Source organism: Syngnathus typhle, unplaced genomic scaffold (genome assembly GCF_033458585.1).
Source record: "Syngnathus typhle isolate RoL2023-S1 ecotype Sweden unplaced genomic scaffold, RoL_Styp_1.0 HiC_scaffold_29, whole genome shotgun sequence".
NCBI classification, from domain to species: domain Eukaryota; kingdom Metazoa; phylum Chordata; class Actinopteri; order Syngnathiformes; family Syngnathidae; genus Syngnathus; species Syngnathus typhle.
In genome coordinates, this window is record NW_026871935.1 from 519,172 (window position 1) to 527,682 (window position 8,511).

Genomic DNA, 8,511 nt, shown 5'->3' on the forward strand with positions numbered 1-8,511 from the left:
AAACTTAAACCAAACGTTGGAGGTGGTCATTTCTTAATGCGCAGTAATAAACTCGGCACTCTAAAGCACCCGAGAGCGTTTTTTTCGATGCCAACCTAACCAGAGTGACGGGAGCGGCACAATTCAGAAAAAGTGCTCAGCTCGCCGAGAAAATGCGATTTAAGCAATAAAATTAAAAATGCTTATTAAACATAAACCAAACGTTGGAGGTGGTCATTTCTTCATGCGCAGTGAATAACTCGGCACTCTAAAGCACCCGAGAGCGTTTTTTTCGATGCCAACCTAACCAGAGTGACGGGAGCGGCACAATTCAGAAAAAGCGCTCAGCTCGCCGAGAAAATGCGATTTAAGCAATAAAATTAAAAATGCTTATAAAACATAAACCAAACGTTGGAGGTGGTCATTTCTTAATGCGCAGTAATAAACTCGGCACTCTAAAGCACCCGAGAGCGTTTTTTTCGATGCCAACCTAACCAGAGTGACGGGAGCGGCACAATTCAGAAAAAGTGCTCAGCTCGCCGAGAAAATGCGATTTAAGCAATAAAATTAAAAATGCTTATTAAACATAAACCAAACGTTGGAGGTGGTCATTTCTTCATGCGCAGTGAATAACTCGGCACTCTAAAGCACCCGATAGCGTTTTTTTCGATGCCAACCTAACCAGAGTGACGGGAGCGGCACAATTCAGAAAAAGTGCTCAGCTCGCCGAGAAAATGCGATTTAAGCAATAAAATTAAAAATGCTTATAAAACATAAACCAAACGTTGGAGGTGGTCATTTCTTAATGCGCAGTAATAAACTCGGCACTCTAAAGCACCCGAGAGCGTTTTTTTCGATGCCAACCTAACCAGAGTGACGGGAGCGGCACAATTCAGAAAAAGTGCTCAGCTCGCCGAGAAAATGCGATTTAAGCAATAAAATTAAAAATGCTTATAAAACATAAACCAAACGTTGGAGGTGGTCATTTCTTCATGCGCAGTGATAAACTCGGCACTCTAAAGCACCCGAGAGCGTTTTTTTCGATGCCAACCTAACCAGAGTGACGGGAGCGGCACAATTCAGAAAAAGTGCTCAGCTCGCCGAGAAAATGCGATTTAAGCAATAAAATTAAAAATGCTTATAAAACATAAACCAAACGTTGGAGGTGGTCATTTCTTCATGCGCAGTGATAAACTCGGCACTCTAAAGCACCCGAGAGCGTTTTTTTCGATGCCAACCTAACCAGAGTGACGGGAGCGGCACAATTCAGAAAAAGTGCTCAGCTCGCCGAGAAAATGCGATTTAAGCAATAAAATTAAAAATGCTTATAAAACATAAACCAAACGTTGGAGGTGGTCATTTCTTAATGCGCAGTAATAAACTCGGCACTCTAAAGCACCCGAGAGCGTTTTTTTCGATGCCAACCTAACCAGAGTGACGGGAGCGGCACAATTCAGAAAAAGTGCTCAGCTCGCCGAGAAAATGCGATTTAAGCAATAAAATTAAAAATGCTTATAAAACATAAACCAAACGTTGGAGGTGGTCATTTCTTAATGCGCAGTAATAAACTCGGCACTCTAAAGCACCCGAGAGCGTTTTTTTCGATGCCAACCTAACCAGAGTGACGGGAGCGGCACAATTCAGAAAAAGCGCTCAGCTCGCCGAGAAAATGCGATTTAAGCAATAAAATTAAAAATGCTTATAAAACATAAACCAAACGTTGGAGGTGGTCATTTCTTCGTGCGCAGTGAATAACTCGGCACTCTAAAGCACCCGAGAGCGTTTTTTTCGATGCCAACCTAACCAAAGTGACGGGAGCGGCACAATTCAGAAAAAGTGCTCAGCTCGCCGAGAAAATGCGATTTAGGCAATAAATTTAAAAATGCTTATAAAACATAAACCAAACGTTGGAGGTGGTCATTTCTTAATGCGTAGTAATAAACTCGGCACTCTAAAGCACCCGAGAGCGTTTTTTTCGATGCCAACCTAACCAGAGTGACGGGAGCGGCACAATTCAGAAAAAGTGCTCAGCTCGCCGAGAAAATGCGATTTAAGCAATAAAATTAAAAATGCTTATTAAACATAAACCAAACGTTGGAGGTGGTCATTTCTTCATGCGCAGTGAATAACTCGGCACTCTAAAGCACCCGAGAGCGTTTTTTTCGATGCCAACCTAACCAGAGTGACGGGAGCGGCACAATTCAGAAAAAGCGCTCAGCTCGCCGAGAAAATGCGATTTAAGCAATAAAATTAAAAATGCTTATTAAACATAAACCAAACGTTGGAGGTGGTCATTTCTTCATGCGCAGTGAATAACTCGGCACTCTAAAGCACCCGAGAGCGTTTTTTTCGATGCCAACCTAACCAGAGTGACGGGAGCGGCACAATTCAGAAAAAGCGCTCAGCTCGCCGAGAAAATGCGATTTAAGCAATAAAATTAAAAATGCTTATAAAACATAAACCAAACGTTGGAGGTGGTCATTTCTTTATGCGCAGTGATAAACTCGGCACTCTAAAGCACCCGAGAGCGTTTTTTTCGATGCCAACCTAACCAGAGTGACGGGAGCGGCACAATTCAGAAAAAGCGCTCAGCTCGCCGAGAAAATGCGATTTAAGCAATAAAATTAAAAATGCTTATTAAACATAAACCAAACGTTGGAGGTGGTCATTTCTTCATGCGCAGTGAATAACTCGGCACTCTAAAGCACCCGATAGCGTTTTTTTCGATGCCAACCTAACCAGAGTGACGGGAGCGGCACAATTCAGAAAAAGTGCTCAGCTCGCCGAGAAAATGCGATTTAAGCAATAAAATTAAAAATGCTTATAAAACATAAACCAAACGTTGGAGGTGGTCATTTCTGAATGCGCAGTAATAAACTCGGCACTCTAAAGCACCCGAGAGCGTTTTTTTCGATGCCAACCTAACCAGAGTGACGGGAGCGGCACAATTCAGAAAAAGTGCTCAGCTCGCCGAGAAAATGCGATTTAAGCAATAAAATTAAAAATGCTTATTAAACATAAACCAAACGTTGGAGGTGGTCATTTCTTCATGCGCAGTGAATAACTCGGCACTCTAAAGCACCCGAGAGCGTTTTTTTCGATGCCAACCTAACCAGAGTGACGGGAGCGGCACAATTCAGAAAAAGCGCTCAGCTCGCCGAGAAAATGCGATTTAAGCAATAAAATTAAAAATGCTTATAAAACATAAACCAAACGTTGGAGGTGGTCATTTCTTCGTGCGCAGTGAATAACTCGGCATTCTAAAGCACCCGAGAGCGTTTTTTTCGATGCCAACCTAACCAGAGTGACGGGAGCGGCACAATTCAGAAAAAGTGCTCAGCTCGCCGAGAAAATGCGATTTAAGCAATAAAATTAAAAATGCTTATAAAACATAAACCAAACGTTGGAGGTTGTCATTTCTTAATGCGCAGTAATAAACTCGGCACTCTAAAGCACCCGAGAGCGTTTTTTTCGATGCCAACCTAACCAGAGTGACGGGAGCGGCACAATTCAGAAAAAGTGCTCAGCTCGCCGAGAAAATGCGATTTAGGCAATAAAATTAAAAATGCTTATAAAACATAAACCAAACGTTGGAGGTGGTCATTTCTTAATGCGCAGTAATAAACTCAGCACTCTAAAGCACCCGAAAGCGTTTTTTTCGATGCCAACCTAACCAGAGTGACGGGAGCGGCACAATTCAGAAAAAGTGCTCAGCTCGCCGAGAAAATGCGATTTAAGCAATAAAATTAAAAATGCTTATTAAACATAAACCAAACGTTGGAGGTGGTCATTTCTTCATGCGCAGTGAATAACTCGGCACTCTAAAGCACCCGATAGCGTTTTTTTCGATGCCAACCTAACCAGAGTGACGGGAGCGGCACAATTCAGAAAAAGTGCTCAGCTCGACGAGAAAATGCGATTTAAGCAATAAAATTAAAAATGCTTATAAAACATAAACCAAACGTTGGAGGTGGTCATTTCTTAATGCGCAGTAATAAACTCGGCACTCTAAAGCACCCGATAGCGTTTTTTTCGATGCCAACCTAACCAGAGTGACGGGAGCGGCACAATTCAGAAAAAGTGCTCAGCTCGCCGAGAAAATGCGATTTAAGCAATAAAATTAAAAATGCTTATAAAACATAAACCAAACGTTGGAGGTGGTCATTTCTTCGTGCGCAGTGAATAACTCGGCACTCTAAAGCACCCGAGAGCGTTTTTTTCGATGCCAACCTAACCAGAGTGACGGGAGCGGCACAATTCTGAAAAAGTGCTCAGCTCGCCGAGAAAATGCGATTTAAGCAATAAAATTAAAAATGCTTATAAAACATAAACCAAACGTTGGAGGTGGTCATTTCTTAATGCGCAGTAATAAACTCGGCACTCTAAAGCACCCGAGAGCGTTTTTTTCGATGCCAACCTAACCAGAGTGACGGGAGCGGCACAATTCAGAAAAAGTGCTCAGCTCGCCGAGAAAATGCGATTTAGGCAATAAAATTAAAAATGCTTATAAAACATAAACCAAACGTTGGAGGTGGTCATTTCTTAATGCGCAGTAATAAACTCAGCACTCTAAAGCACCCGAGAGCGTTTTTTTCGATGCCAACCTAACCAGAGTGACGGGAGCGGCACAATTCAGAAAAAGTGCTCAGCTCGCCGAGAAAATGCGATTTAAGCAATAAAATTAAAAATGCTTATTAAACATAAACCAAACGTTGGAGGTGGTCATTTCTTCATGCGCAGTGAATAACTCGGCACTCTAAAGCACCCGATAGCGTTTTTTTCGATGCCAACCTAACCAGAGTGACGGGAGCGGCACAATTCAGAAAAAGTGCTCAGCTCGACGAGAAAATGCGATTTAAGCAATAAAATTAAAAATGCTTATAAAACATAAACCAAACGTTGGAGGTGGTCATTTCTTAATGCGCAGTAATAAACTCGGCACTCTAAAGCACCCGAAAGCGTTTTTTTCGATGCCAACCTAACCAGAGTGACGGGAGCGGCACAATTCAGAAAAAGTGCTCAGCTCGCCGAGAAAATGCGATTTAAGCAATAAAATTAAAAATGCTTATAAAACATAAACCAAACGTTGGAGGTGGTCATTTCTTAATGCGCAGTAATAAACTCGGCACTCTAAAGCACCCGAGAGCGTTTTTTTCGATGCCAACCTAACCAGAGTTACGGGAGCGGCACAATTCAGAAAAAGCGCTCAGCTCGCCGAGAAAATGCGATTTAAGCAATAAAATTAAAAATGCTTATAAAACATAAACCAAACGTTGGAGGTGGTCATTTCTTCATGCGCAGTGAATAACTCGGCACTCTAAAGCACCCGAGAGCGTTTTTTTCGATGCCAACCTAACCAGAGTGACGGGAGCGGCACAATTCAGAAAAAGTGCTCAGCTCGCCGAGAAAATGCGATTTAAGCAATAAAATTAAAAATGCTTATAAAACATAAACCAAACGTTGGAGGTGGTCATTCCTTAATGCGCAGTAATAAACTCGGCACTCTAAAGCACCCGTGAGCGTTTTTTTCGATGCCAACCTAACCAGAGTGACGGGAGCGGCACAATTCAGAAAAAGTGCTCAGCTCGCCGAGAAAATGCGATTTAAGCAATAAAATTAAAAATGCTTATAAAACATAAACCAAACGTTGGAGGTGGTCATTTCTTCATGCGCAGTGATAAAGTCGGCACTCTAAAGCACCCGAGAGCGTTTTTTTCGATGCCAACCTAACCAGAGTGACGGGAGCGGCACAATTCAGAAAAAGTGCTCAGCTCGCCGAGAAAATGCGATTTAAGCAATAAAATTAAAAATGCTTATTAAACATAAACCAAACGTTGGAGGTGGTCATTTCTTCATGCGCAGTGATAAACTCGGCACTCTAAAGCACCCGAGAGCGTTTTTTTCGATGCCAACCTAACCAGAGTGACGGGAGCGGCACAATTCAGAAAAAGTGCTCAGCTCGACGAGAAAATGCGATTTAAGCAATAAAATTAAAAATGCTTATAAAACATAAACCAAACGTTGGAGGTGGTCATTTCTTAATGCGCAGTAATAAACTCGGCACTCTAAAGCACCCGATAGCGTTTTTTTCGATGCCAACCTAACCAGAGTGACGGGAGCGGCACAATTCAGAAAAAGTGCTCAGCTCGCCGAGAAAATGCGATTTAAGCAATAAAATTAAAAATGCTTATAAAACATAAACCAAACGTTGGAGGTGGTCATTTCTTCGTGCGCAGTGAATAACTCGGCACTCTAAAGCACCCGAGAGCGTTTTTTTCGATGCCAACCTAACCAGAGTGACGGGAGCGGCACAATTCAGAAAAAGTGCTCAGCTCGCCGAGAAAATGCGATTTAAGCAATAAAATTAAAAATGCTTATAAAACATAAACCAAACGTTGGAGGTGGTCATTTCTTAATGCGCAGTAATAAACTCGGCACTCTAAAGCACCCGAGAGCGTTTTTTTCGATGCCAACCTAACCAGAGTGACGGGAGCGGCACAATTCAGAAAAAGTGCTCAGCTCGCCGAGAAAATGCGATTTAGGCAATAAAATTAAAAATGCTTATAAAACATAAACCAAACGTTGGAGGTGGTCATTTCTTAATGCGCAGTAATAAACTCAGCACTCTAAAGCACCCGAGAGCGTTTTTTTCGATGCCAACCTAACCAGAGTGACGGGAGCGGCACAATTCAGAAAAAGTGCTCAGCTCGCCGAGAAAATGCGATTTAAGCAATAAAATTAAAAATGCTTATTAAACATAAACCAAACGTTGGAGGTGGTCATTTCTTCATGCGCAGTGAATAACTCGGCACTCTAAAGCACCCGATAGCGTTTTTTTCGATGCCAACCTAACCAGAGTGACGGGAGCGGCACAATTCAGAAAAAGTGCTCAGCTCGACGAGAAAATGCGATTTAAGCAATAAAATTAAAAATGCTTATAAAACATAAACCAAACGTTGGAGGTGGTCATTTCTTAATGCGCAGTAATAAACTCGGCACTCTAAAGCACCCGAAAGCGTTTTTTTCGATGCCAACCTAACCAGAGTGACGGGAGCGGCACAATTCAGAAAAAGTGCTCAGCTCGCCGAGAAAATGCGATTTAAGCAATAAAATTAAAAATGCTTATAAAACATAAACCAAACGTTGGAGGTGGTCATTTCTTAATGCGCAGTAATAAACTCGGCACTCTAAAGCACCCGAGAGCGTTTTTTTCGATGCCAACCTAACCAGAGTTACGGGAGCGGCACAATTCAGAAAAAGCGCTCAGCTCGCCGAGAAAATGTGATTTAAGCAATAAAATTAAAAATGCTTATAAAACATAAACCAAACGTTGGAGGTGGTCATTTCTTCATGCGCAGTGAATAACTCGGCACTCTAAAGCACCCGAGAGCGTTTTTTTCGATGCCAACCTAACCAGAGTGACGGGAGCGGCACAATTCAGAAAAAGTGCTCAGCTCGCCGAGAAAATGCGATTTAAGCAATAAAATTAAAAATGCTTATAAAACATAAACCAAACGTTGGAGGTGGTCATTCCTTAATGCGCAGTAATAAACTCGGCACTCTAAAGCACCCGTGAGCGTTTTTTTCGATGCCAACCTAACCAGAGTGACGGGAGCGGCACAATTCAGAAAAAGTGCTCAGCTCGCCGAGAAAATGCGATTTAAGCAATAAAATTAAAAATGCTTATAAAACATAAACCAAACGTTGGAGGTGGTCATTTCTTCATGCGCAGTGATAAAGTCGGCACTCTAAAGCACCCGAGAGCGTTTTTTTCGATGCCAAACTAACCAGAGTGACGGGAGCGGCACAATTCAGAAAAAGTGCTCAGCTCGCCGAGAAAATGCGATTTAAGCAATAAAATTAAAAATGCTTATTAAACATAAACCAAACGTTGGAGGTGGTCATTTCTTCATGCGCAGTGATAAACTCGGCACTCTAAAGCACCCGAGAGCGTTTTTTTCGATGCCAACCTAACCAGAGTGACGGGAGCGGCACAATTCAGAAAAAGTGCTCAGCTCGCCGAGAAAATGCGATTTAAGCAATAAAATTAAAAATGCTTATAAAACATAAACCAAACGTTGGAGGTGGTCATTTCTTAATGCGCAGTAATAAACTCGGCACTCTAAAGCACCCGAGAGCGTTTTTTTCGATGCCAACCTAACCAGAGTGACGGGAGCGGCACAATTCAGAAAAAGTGCTCAGCTCGCCGAGAAAATGCGATTTAAGCAATAAAATTAAAAATGCTTATTAAACATAAACCAAACGTTAGAGGTGGTCATTTCTTCATGCGCAGTGAATAACTCGGCACTCTAAAGCACCCGAGAGCGTTTTTTTCGATGCCAACCTAACCAGAGTGACGGGAGCGGCACAATTCAGAAAAAGCGCTCAGCTCGCCGAGAAAATGCGATTTAAGCAATAAAATTAAAAATGCTTATAAAAAATAAACCAAACGTTGGAGGTGGTCATTTCTTCATGCGCAGTGAATAACTCGGCACTCTAAAGCACCCGAGAGCGTTTTTTTCGATGCCAACC